General features: G+C 41.6%; 1 pseudogene; it reads right to left on the minus strand.

The window, feature by feature from the left end:
- Positions 1-3,203: 3,203 nt before the first annotated feature.
- Positions 3,204-4,613, minus strand: LOC117719649 (tubulin alpha-1C chain pseudogene; annotated as a pseudogene).
- Positions 4,614-12,126: the final 7,513 nt, after the last annotated feature.

A 12,126-nucleotide genomic window follows, 5' to 3' on the forward strand; every position in this document is an offset into this window, starting at 1 on the left:
GATCTATTTTCAGCTTTTTGAGGACTCTCCATACAAACTTCCATAGTGGCTGTAAGCCCACACATCCTTGTCTTAGAAAGATGGGTCTCTCAGTAAGATAAGGAAATGTCCAGGTGTAGCCCTGTTCATGTGGCTGTAGTAACGTAGTCTAAGAGTATCTCCTACACTTTGTGGTGCTTTCTCTTGCTATTCATTTGTGTTTAGAGTTAAAGAGATTGCCAAGTGGTGCTGGAAATTGAACATGGGTCCTCTGGAAGAACAGCCAGTGCTCTTAACCACTGAGTGTTTTTCAGTGCTTTCAGGTTGAGTAATGGTGTTTTTACTCTTGGGATAATGGCTTGCAAACCCAACCCTAGCTTGAACTGGCTCTTGATCGAGAGACTGATATCAAAATGAGAATCATAATGTTAACAATTAAAGGGGAGCTTCATTGTATGTTTTGGTTGTGTCCCAACTAATAAACCATGTGAAGACAGGAGAGTTTGAAAGCAGATCCAACACAAGCTGAAGAATTCATCCCCAGAAATGGAGCCATATCATACTGTGTCTCAGAAGCCAAGCAATCAAAATGAATGTTTATTCAAATGGGCAGAGACTACAGAAGTTTCCATGCTGTTTTTGGAGCTCATTATCTCCAGAAGTTCCCTTATCCATCGAGGACAGAAGGCTCATTACACTTCAGCTTCCCTGGTAAGCCTTTGCTGGCTCTCATTGCTTCCACTGGAAACATGTATGTAGTCTGTGTCACCTTTACTGACTTTTGAATGTTTCATTGTGCTTGAGTGTTTACAAATTCATAAACTGAGGCTAGTGCCACCAGTCAAAAGTGTACCTGTATTTTAAAATGGTTTGCCAAAGTATGGACTTGTCACCTTTTGACATTCAAGGTAGTGAGAACTGTATACCTCTCCCATTCTGATCATCCAGGGGAGGCATCCAGACATGCCTGGAGGTCTGTTTGTGCTCAGACAACAGTTTGTATTTTAATTAGTGGGAGCCAAGCTGATGATCCAACCATGCTTCACCATGCTTTGTAGATTATTAGGAATATATATTTTTTCTTTCTTTGGTTTTTCAATTCAGGGTTTCTCTGTGTTGTCCTGACTGTCCTGAAACCCACTCTGTAGACCAGGCTGGACCTGAACTCAGAAATCCACCTGCCTATGGCTCCCAAATGCTGGGATTAAAGTTGTGTGCCAACACTGCCATGCTTTCTTAGGAATATTTTTAAAGAAAGCATTACATGATATTTGTGTGTGTGTGTGTGTGTGTGTGTGTGTGTGCATGCGCGCGCAAGCACATGCACGCGCGCATGCACTTGTGGTATCAAGGATTAAATCCAGGATTTTGACATGCCAGCTGAGAACTCTATTACTGAGCTACAGACTAATTTTTATGCTAACTCCAGCCCAGACTTACAAAGTATAAATATACATTAAAAAGTTAATATATGCTGTGAACCAGGGTCAACCTCTCTTTGCTCTGAATTAATCTGATTTGGTAACTACTTACTTGTGGAAATGTATTTATAAGATAGTAAAATGTGTGAGTAAGAAGTTTTGCAGATGGCCTTCAATACTACTTCAGAACAAATTTTTTCTTGGTTCCTGTGATTTGTTGGAGGTAAAACTGACAGACTTGAGTTTTTTTTACAAAATGTATATTAAAGTCATGAGTTCCTTTCTTCTTCCAGTTACCCTGGCCAAATTCATAGCATCTCTCCCATGGCAGAGGCAAGGACTTAGAGCTATGTTCTTGCTCAGGTAGCCACTGCCACTCACTAATATCCTATATATACTGTTTCAGAAAGATAATGTCTTCCATACTGAATGGTGGTAGCACACACCTTTAATCCTAGTAATTCGGAAGGCAGAGGCAGGTAATCTCTGAGTTCAAGACCAGCCTGGTCCAGGATGGCTATGGCTACACAGAGAAACTCTGTCTCAAACCCCCAACAAACAAACAAATGAACAACCAACTAACAACAACAGCAACAGCAACAACCAAATCAAATCAAACCCAAAACTCCACACACAACATTCTGAACAGAACACCAATAGTGCAGGCACTAAGATCAACAATTAATAAATGGATCTTCTGTACTGAATGGAAAAGCTTCTGCAAGGCAAGAGACATTGTCAATAGGACAAAGAGGAAGCCTACAAAATAGGAAAAAGTTTTTAGCAATTCCACATCTGAGAGATGTCTAATATCCAAAACATATAAAGAACTCAAGATACTAGATATAAAAAAACCTAAACAATTCAATTAAAAATGGAGTACAGACCTAAAAAGAGAATTCTCAATGAGAATGTCAAATGGCGCAGAAAAGTTAAAGAAATGTTCAACATCCTTAGCCAGCAGGGGAATGCAAAATAAAACTACTTTGAGATTCCATTTTATATTTGTCATAATGGCCAAGTGACAGCTCATGCTGGTAAAGATGTGAAGCAAGGAGAACATTTCTTCATTGCTGGTGGGAGTGTGAAGTTGTATGGCCACTGTGGAAATCAATATGTGGTTCTTTGGGAAATTGGGAATTGATTTACCTTAAGACCCAGCTATGCCACTCCTGGGCATAAACCCAAAGGATACTCCATCCCACCACAAAGACACTTGCTCAGCCATGGTCATTGAGGCCTTATTCATACTAGTCAGAAACTTGAAACAACCTACATGTCCCTCAGCTGAAGAATGGATAATGAAAATATATCTACACAAATAGCCCCAGGAAATTTGCAGGAAAATGGATGCAACTAAAAAATAATCATCCCAAGTGAGGCTACCCAGACACAGAAAAACAAATATGGTATATATTCACTTACAAGAGGATATTAACTGTTAAATAGATGATAATCAATCTAGAATTCATAGACCGAGAAATGTTAGGTCAAGAGTAGAGCTCTAGGGGGACATGGATCTTCCTAGAAAGAGGGAATAGAACAGATTTTGTGGGTAGACTGGATGCAGATGGGGATGAGAGCAGGAGGGATCAAGTGTGCCAGGGAAGGCATGGAGGGAAAGAATTCAGGAAGAGATGGCTGGAAGCAATCAGGGGCAGTGTAAACTTCCTGGAATCCATGAGGGTGACCCCAGTGAAGACTCCTAGTACTCCTAGTACTGGAAGATCCAAAGTCTGAATTGACCATCTTTTGAGGCCAGGTAAAGTCTCCAGTGGTGGGCCTGTGTTGCATTTGGTTGAGTTATTGGCCAAGAAGGTCCTGTGGAGATCCCCAAGCAACCCAGGCTGATGTTAGAACAGAGGGTTGCTCTCTAAAAACTGATGGGGTGGGGTGTGTTGCATCTCCAACCTCCTCATAATTCTTTTGTAGGTCAGCCATGTTCTCATGAACTTCAGAGAACTCCCCCCACCACATACCAGGGGCTTTTGGGTACACATTAGATCAAACTTGTGACCTAGACCTCAGCAATGGTGGTGTTGCTCAGCATGTACACAGCTCTCTGGATCTTGGCCAGGTCTCCACTAGGTACCACAGTGGGAGGCTGGTGATTAATGCCAACCTTGAAGTCAGTGGGGCACAAGTCTACAAACTGGGTGGTATGTTTGGTCTTGATGGTGGCAATGGCAGCATTTACATCTTTGGGTACAGCAGTCAGCAAGCCATGTAATTACTATGTTGAGAGGCACATTTCACCATCTGGTTGGCTGGCATTAGTGATCTCTGCTATTTTAAGTTGTTCATGGTGGGCTTTCTTAGCAGAGATGACAGGAACATTTGTGACCGGAGAGAAGTGGATGTGAGGATAGGGTACCAGGGCTGGTCTGGAATTCTGTCAGATCAAATTCAGGGCTCCATCATATCTGAGGGAAGCAGTGATGGAAGACACAATCTAGCTAATAAGGTGGTTAAGGTTAGTGTATGTTGGGTGCTCAATGTCGAGGTTTCTATGCAAGATGTCATAGCCTCATTGTCTACCATGAAGGCACAATCAGAGTACTCAAGGATGGTGTGGGTGGTGAGGATGGAATTGTAGGGATCAACCATACCAGTGAAAATCTGGGGCCTGTGTAAATGAAGAACTCCTGTTTGGACTTATAAGCAACAGAGAGCAGCTCCATCAGCAAGAAGATAAACCTAGAGCCATTTCCCCTGCCACAGCCATGGAAAACCAAGAAACCCTGAAGACCCATGCACTGGTCAGCTAGCTTGTGAATTTTGTCCAAGACAAGGTCAATAATCTCCTTGCCAATGGTGTGGTGGCCATGGGCATAGTTATTGGTATCATCTTCTTTGCCTGTAATGAGTTGCTCAGGGTGGAAGACCTGGTGGTATGTACTAGTATGAACTTCATCAGTTACTGTGGGTTTCAAGTTTACCAACACTGCCCAGGGCATATACTTGTCAGCACCTGTCTCACTTGAAGAAGGTGCTGAAGGAGTCATCTCCTCCCCCAGGGGTCTTGTTACTTAGCATCTGGCCATCAGGCTGGATACCATGTTCCAGGCAGTAGAGCTCCCAAAAGGCATTGCCAATCTGGACACCAGCCTGGCCAACATGGCTGGAGATAAACTCGTGCATGTTTACTCCTTGAAGTGGTCTCTGAAAACTGAGGAAGGGAAGAGAGGGTGACAAGGACCTCCCATTAGTAGACTACCAAGGAGTCCAGGGGAGAAGCAGTGTGTGTCAAGAAGAATCTATTTTTCATTTAAAACAACAGAATTGACACTATCTCCTAGTATATTTAGAACACAATCTAATCCACCTGTTGCAGCTTTAAGTATCACAGGACCCTTGACTTCTGCCTTTTATTGGTTGAATTGTACTAGTATCATTACTTGCAAATCTTAGATTTTTTTTTAAAAGATTTTTTTTTGAATTAAATTGCAACCCAATTATTTTTCCAAGGGAAGAAATAACAAGTAGAATATTCTGCTGGCTTCTCAACCCCATGCCAGAAAATGTAGTGACCACTGATTAGCACGTGGGTTCTCTGCCATGTTACAGATGCTGATCTGTGGAGGGATAGTGTCTGGAAGCAGCATGGCACATTGAGAAGAAGCAATCTGAAGACCTCAGTTCTCAGTGTAGTTGGGAACCATCAGCTCTGGCCTGGGAAGGTAAGGGCACATATTTAACTGCAAGTAATGTGTCATGCTTAGTTCTTCAAGATCTACTCATTTTTTTCCCCCTCAAGACTCATGGACTCCTGACTTTGTATGTAGTGAGGCATTGGTCATCTATGCTTGTGTGATTAGTAAGTTCCCAGTGCAGTTGCAAAACCTGTAAAACTTGTAGAACTTGCCATGCTCAGTGATTTTTCTATTGTATCCTAACTCGAAGTTATGAGATGCTTCCTGGAAGGATTAACTGGTGGGGATATAACTTTCAAGTGTGTATGTCACTTCTGCTTTTCAGGGGACAGAATGATAGTCCTTCATGAGAGCCTGTTTTGTACTTGCCTGTGGTTGGGAAAACGTTGCCCTATAGTTTGGGATGTCTCATTGGTCTTTCTCTGCATCATTACCATTACTTCATCCATCAGTATTAAGGATGGAGTCCAGTGTCTGATTCAACCGTTTGTGAGCCTGTCTTACTGAGATATGTTGGTTAGTCTACAGAAATTGTCTATATTGTTTCACATTGCTTCATTTTGGACTATGACTACAATTTACTTCCTATATTTAAACTTCTCTGGGACCCCAAGGATTATTTAGTCTGAACATTAGGTGTGTCTCTCAAAGAACAATCCTTAGAGTAGGGTTTTATATTTTTTGATTCAAGACTGGTACAGATGCAGCGTATGTGGCCCCTTTCTGGAAATTAGATCAAAAGAAGGATGAAAGTAGAGAAAGCTCCACCTCTCTCCTCCCTCACCACGACTGCTGCTCCATGAGTCATGCAAGGCTGAGTTTCTGATGTATTAGACAAAAGACAAATTTGATGGATGTTTGTTCTCATCCCTCATCTTGTGCAATATAGTGGCTTAGTGTTAATCTGTTCTGTGGTGCAGAATAAGGCTGACACATTCTCAAGGCACCCTTTTGTTTCTTTACAAGTAGAAGCGGCACAGTATAGGCTGCTCAGGTATCACTTGGAGGAAGCGCCAAGCTCAGGCTATTTACACTGTAGGTAAGAGGTTCGTTATTCTAAATCTCCTCAATGTTCAATCAATCTACCAATGTTCTCTTATTTTTCGAATAGGGACTCATTTTTTATAGCTAATATTTGCATAGGAATCAAGTGATACCTTCAGGTTTTTTTTTTTTAATATTTATCATCATATTGTATATGCTACTTAGGAAATTTAATTGATTCCTAGAAACATTTAAGGGGGAGTTGTAGAATAAACATTAAAAAAACAAGTAACTTTTCTGTAGTAGTAAAAATTTAGATAGTGACATGAACGAAACACTCTATTTACATTCTTAGCTAAAAATGATCAAATATTTGGAAGTAATTTTCTTAAGGATACACAGAAGACCACTAAAGAAAGATATAAAAAGAAAGAAAATAATAATAAGATATTATGTTTCTGGGTGAAACAAATTGCCCCTGTAAAGCAAAAGTTTCTTTTTAAAAAAATCTACATGCCCTTTTCAGGATTGACTTGGAGTTTAGGCAGAGAATAAAGCTGGGGGACTAGAGGAAGGTCATAGAGGATCATAAGGAAGAAAAAAAAACCTTCCAAAATGCTCATAAAGGCAAACAGGGACTGTCATCATACTGCATGGTGGCACATTCTACCCAAGGAGATCCAACAGTAACAAAAGTATCATAATTGAGAAGAATAATGAAGGGTCTTGCTTTACCAGGCATCTAAATTTACCCTAGTCTCTTTATTATCCCCAACGCAACTATTAGATAGAACTATTGCTTCCAGGGCCTGGAAAAATGGCTCAGCAGTACAGTGGTGCTGAGTTTGATTTCTAGCACCTACGTTGGGCAGCTCACCATTACCTGTAACCCCAGCCTCAGGAGGATGCTTTGCTTCCACAGGCACCTGCATTCATGAGCACATATTCCTCTTACATGCACATGATTAAAAATAAAAACAAATCTTTTTGAAAAAAGAGCCATTTCTTCTGGACTCAAGGCTCTCTAGGAAGTCTCTGGCTACAGCAAGGCTGACTTTGCTTCTAATTCTTTGTTCCTGTTATGGACAGAAGAAGAAGTTGTCTAGTTGTAAGCTTGGGAGATGGTATCAAGCCTGTCTGGTTCAGCCACCATAACTTTGTCTCCACATTTCCCCATCTAGGGCTTTCTTTAGGGAGCTACACTGATGGACGTTTAAAGCTTATTCTAAACGTTTAAAACGTTTCAGCAGGGCACATGCCATGCACTGGTAGCATTAGTGAAAGTTATCTATGGCTTGGTAAGTCAGATTCTGAGATGGGAGTGGACCTTGTGTTTGCCCATCTCACCCATCTCAGTCACCACTTAGGTTACATGTAGTGCTATTTTTTTTGTCTGTTCCTTTGATTGTTCTGCAATTGTTCCTGCTATGTAAAGGTGAAAAATATTAGTGCCTCAACACCCAGTGAGGGTGGCATTGCTCCACAAGTACATAAATAAGATAAACACAATGCCCAAAGTAGAGTATTGTTTAGACATTGAAAAAATTAATTCAAGATACCCCAGTTGGCTTCTTACAATGTCATCCTTTTGCATAAGAAGACCAAGGTATGAAATAGCACATGTTTTTACATGTGTTAGTATATATATATATATATATATATATATATATATATATATATATATGATTTATGTGGCTTCAAATGATTGCTTAAATACAGAGAAAATATAAAAAAACAAATGCTAAGCCTTTAGGGTGAATTTTTATATAAAATGGCGTCACTACTGTATATTCTATAGAGGGGAGGTGGCATTCAACTAAAAAGGAAATGGAAAAGAAAATCACTGGCACCTTTTATTACTATTTTTTTATGTTACTATTTTAATGTATGTATTAAACATCACATTCATTCATCTATGCCAAATGTAACATATGCATCTGAAAAACAAAACACTTTGATTAAAATGTATTTTTACTTTTCAAAGTCATCTAGAAAAAAGGAACTTGGCCCTAACATGAAAAGTTATATATAATTGTTATGTAAGGGTTTTAACTACTAATAAAAAAAATACCATACTAACATTGAACTATTAAATTTCTTTGAACTGAATGTTTTTCTTTCAATGAGAAAAATGTTGTCTGAAGACAGGAGCCAGCTATACACTGTGCTGAAAGTGTGGGCAGCATAACCAACTGCATGCGTTTCCTTCTATTATGGCTGACAGAGATGGTCGTCTGAAGAGAGCGACAGGAGTGGGACTGAGGAAGAATTCCCTCTTCACTTGTGGTTGGAAGTAAAAAACCCAACTAGAATTTTTTATTATTTGGAAATAACATTCCTATTGTGGAGGATAAAAGCATTACAGTTCTGGGAATGGGTGTTTATAAAAAATATGGGTAGTTATTCTGAGACTCACTACCAATTTCTAGGGGGCACAAAAGATTTCCAAAGGGGATTCCAGGGCTGAGATGTTTGCTCAATGGCAGAGTACTTGCTTTAGCATACCAAAATCCTGGGTTCCTCATTTCTTGGCATTACCAAAAACAAAGAAAGGAGGAGGAGGAAGGTCCCTGATCTGTTGATGGAGGGTATAGCTCCGTGTACATGGGTAGGTCCTGGGAGGTGAATGTGGTTGCAGCTGTCTTCATCATCAACTCAAGGTAATGTCTGGGGAAGTCTACTGAGGAGTGCTCTAGCATCTGCATCCGCTGGGTCTAATCCAAGAGGCTAATAAGGATTCTAGGTGATGGCCGGAGTCATGCCGCTACTCTTAAAAACAAGGCCGTCTTGAATGCAGTATGTAATGTGAAACACCATGCAGTTCAAGTGAGAAGGTCTCTTCCAAATCATACAGCATGAGCTCTGAAAGGGAAAAGGGTCTGGACCTCTCATCTGTTACTCCTTGTTCACTGCTTGGCTTTCAATATGTACCTATTGAGTTTGTAAGTACATGAGCAAACCATTGGATGAGAGGGCAGAGCTGAAGAGAATTGAATGTGTTTCTTAGTTAGGTTCCGATGGGCCAGAGACGGAATAAAGGCTGTCCTACTGGCTGCTCTTAATTCCCTTCAGGCTACAGCCCAAGACAGTGAACACCTATGCACAATGGACTTCAGCCAGGCCCAGGAGCTGAGATTCAGTGAACACTTAATTGTTCTGCTCAGTACTTATTTAAATGTTAATTATTTTACCCTACATACCTTTTCATTGGAGATGCTATTAACTCTGTTTTATACCAAGTCAAGAGTCTGAAGTAACCCACACTGGATTTTATCCCCAGCACAGTGGCGACACGCTGAGGATTTGAACCCTCAGTCTCTAAAACAGAAGGCCAGCACTACATCATGAAACATTAGGTAACTTAGCAGGAAGTAGGACTGTCACCTGCAAGTCCCTTCCTGGCCGACTGGAAATAAAGTAGACTTATGTACCATGACCCTGCTTTTCTAAAATTATGGCGTTTGTTGCTATGTCAAATATCTTCTGATCTGTATGTTTCTCATCGTGGGGATTTTATTTGGTCTTTGTCCCCACTTCCTGGCTTGTAAACTAGATTTGCCCTTTTGTCTTAGACCTGGCCCTAAAAAATTCTCTGGCTTATCCTTGTTCCACGGAAGGTTATAAGATGCCCTCTTCATCCCAGAGAGTTTCTGCCAATGGCCAGAGGGGAGGAATGGTACCCAAAGAAGCCAAGAAGAATACAGAAGTGGACACACCTTGCTTCTTCCATCCGGCCAGTTAGCAGTTGTTCTCACACAATACAGTCTGTGTAAAATCCCAAAGACTGGGCTCAGGGGACTTCTGGGTCCTTATCAGTGGGAAGATCCAGGCTTCAAAGAAAGCACGGGGGCTTCCTGTTCCTTCTCCTAGACTTTACCCTCTTCATCTCTCTACCTGTGTCCTTATAGTAGCCTTTACAGCAAAGCCTAGAGAAGGTTTTCCCCAGCAGCACTCATCTGTAGCTTCTGCTGCAGTTCCTGCCTCTGGGCTTCTAGTCTGGCTTCCCTCGATGATGGTCTCTACCTTGTAAATCAAGTAAAACCTTTTTTCTCCAGGTTGCTTTAGGTCAATGCTTTATTACAGCGACACTGGGCAAACCAGGGCACTGCACTAGTTCCCTTCTATCTTATGATCTGTAGAAATGTCACCTTTGTATGTCTGAGCCAGTTGTTTTCACTAGAAAAATGTCCCATTTTTGTATCGACCTCACAGTTGAGTTAACTTGCCCCATCCTTGGATTATTTCCCATCCTTTACCTTTTTCTTTTTGTCACTAAGGGTTCGTTAGATCCAAATCCGACCCTTTGGTCCACAGTACATCCCGTCGGCTTCATTTTGCATGTCATCAGAAGATATTAAGCTGTCTCATTGCTTCTTCCAGGTCTAAGGACCTCCAAAGGTGACCAGCATGTCACAGATGGTCACAAGGCCAAAGAGGCAGAGAGATGCAGAACTGAAAGCTTCAGCATCCTAATCTACTGTCCTCACCTAATTTTATTCTCCACTCTCAGCTCTTTAGAGATAACAGGCTGTTTGCCTTGCTTTGGTCCAATGAACATTCCCAACCTCTCCTGCCATTCCCAGCATGCACTCACTCTTTACTGCCTGACAGCTACAATTAGCACTTCCCACCACTTTGCTGGCTGCTCCCTAGAGACTAAGCTCGGGATGTGTCTTCTTCAGGTATCCTGCTGTGTTTCCATGCCCAGAGTGCCAGGGAGAACTTCCTTTAATGTTACATTAAAATGTTGCTTAAGAGTTGATCTCTTAAGCCCAGCACTTGGGAGGCAGAGGCAAGGCAAGTCCCATCTATGCTTTTGAGGGTCAACCCAGTTCCAGGCAACCAGGAGTACATAGTGAAATCCTATCTTTAAACAAAACAAAACAAACAAACAAACAAAAAACAGAGTTGATTTCTTTAATGAGTCTGTGGTATTCCCCTGTGGTAGGTGCCATGCTTTGTTTCTCTTTTGTACCCTCTGTGCCTGTCAATCAATACTTGTCGGACAGCAGCAAAGCTTGCACAAAACATGGGCCAGGGCTCACGGCTCTGAATATGACTTCTATTTATATGGCTGGAGCCTTGGGAGCAAATCTAAAATCAGGGTGAGAGATACCAGGTCAGACTGAAGGATGGGACCGGGTTCAGAGTCTGAGAGCTTCTGTTTAGGTCAGCCTTTGGAAACTGAAACAAAGAGAAGTCAAGCATTAAGAAGTTAAGATTAGCTAGAGAAAAACAAGTGAACTAAGCAGTAGGAATTGTGGAGTAAAAATGAGGAGCGATCCATCAGGAATCAGAACAGTTCTCCCAACTCCTAAGCAGGAAGCCACTTTCTTTCTCAGTACAGGGACTTTACCCATGCTGAGAACTGGGTGTGGCTTGCTTCCAGGTGCAATTGGAGAAGGCTGGGCAGATTTGGGTGCGGTTGGATAGCCCGCAGGCAGGTGAGCACAGCGGCCACACCCTCATGCATGCCCTTCCTTCTCTGAGGCAGGTGAGTCTCTCCTGGATCATTCCTTTCTCATCCCTTCTGATGCTTCATTCTCCCCATTTCTGCCTCTCCTTTCTCTCTTTCTGTTTTTATTACTCCCATATTTTCTTTTTCTTCATTTCTGCCCCGACTGGGAGCATGGTAGATCTGAAATCTGTATTCATCTATTGATTAGAGAAAATTTACCTTTTGTGCTTTCACTTGAAAAGATAATTGCCCTCAGGTAATTCCCCCACCCCCATTTTTGAGAGATCAATTAGTTATAATCCTGAATTCTCATTAGAAACCATTAAAACTTACATGATAAAAGCAAGCTGTTAGAGATAGGGGTGTGAGTGGGTTGGGGTGCTGTGAGTCTGACCTCAGTAAAAGCTGAACCACTCTGTCAAGAGTGTCAGACAGGGAAAAGGATAGCTCTCCCCCCCCCCCCAAAATCCCACAACCTTCCAGAAAAGTTACCCTTCAGGGTCAGCTGTTCCTTGCCTTCCCAGAACATCATTCCATATTTTATCTGACCACAAGAATCCTGGGGACCATGTTATATACAAAGAGCATCTGTCAGAGTAGGTTTCCTTTTGAGCATAATGCCTAGAATATC

Source organism: Arvicanthis niloticus, chromosome 14, assembly GCF_011762505.2.
Source record: "Arvicanthis niloticus isolate mArvNil1 chromosome 14, mArvNil1.pat.X, whole genome shotgun sequence".
Lineage (NCBI taxonomy): Eukaryota > Metazoa > Chordata > Mammalia > Rodentia > Muridae > Arvicanthis > Arvicanthis niloticus.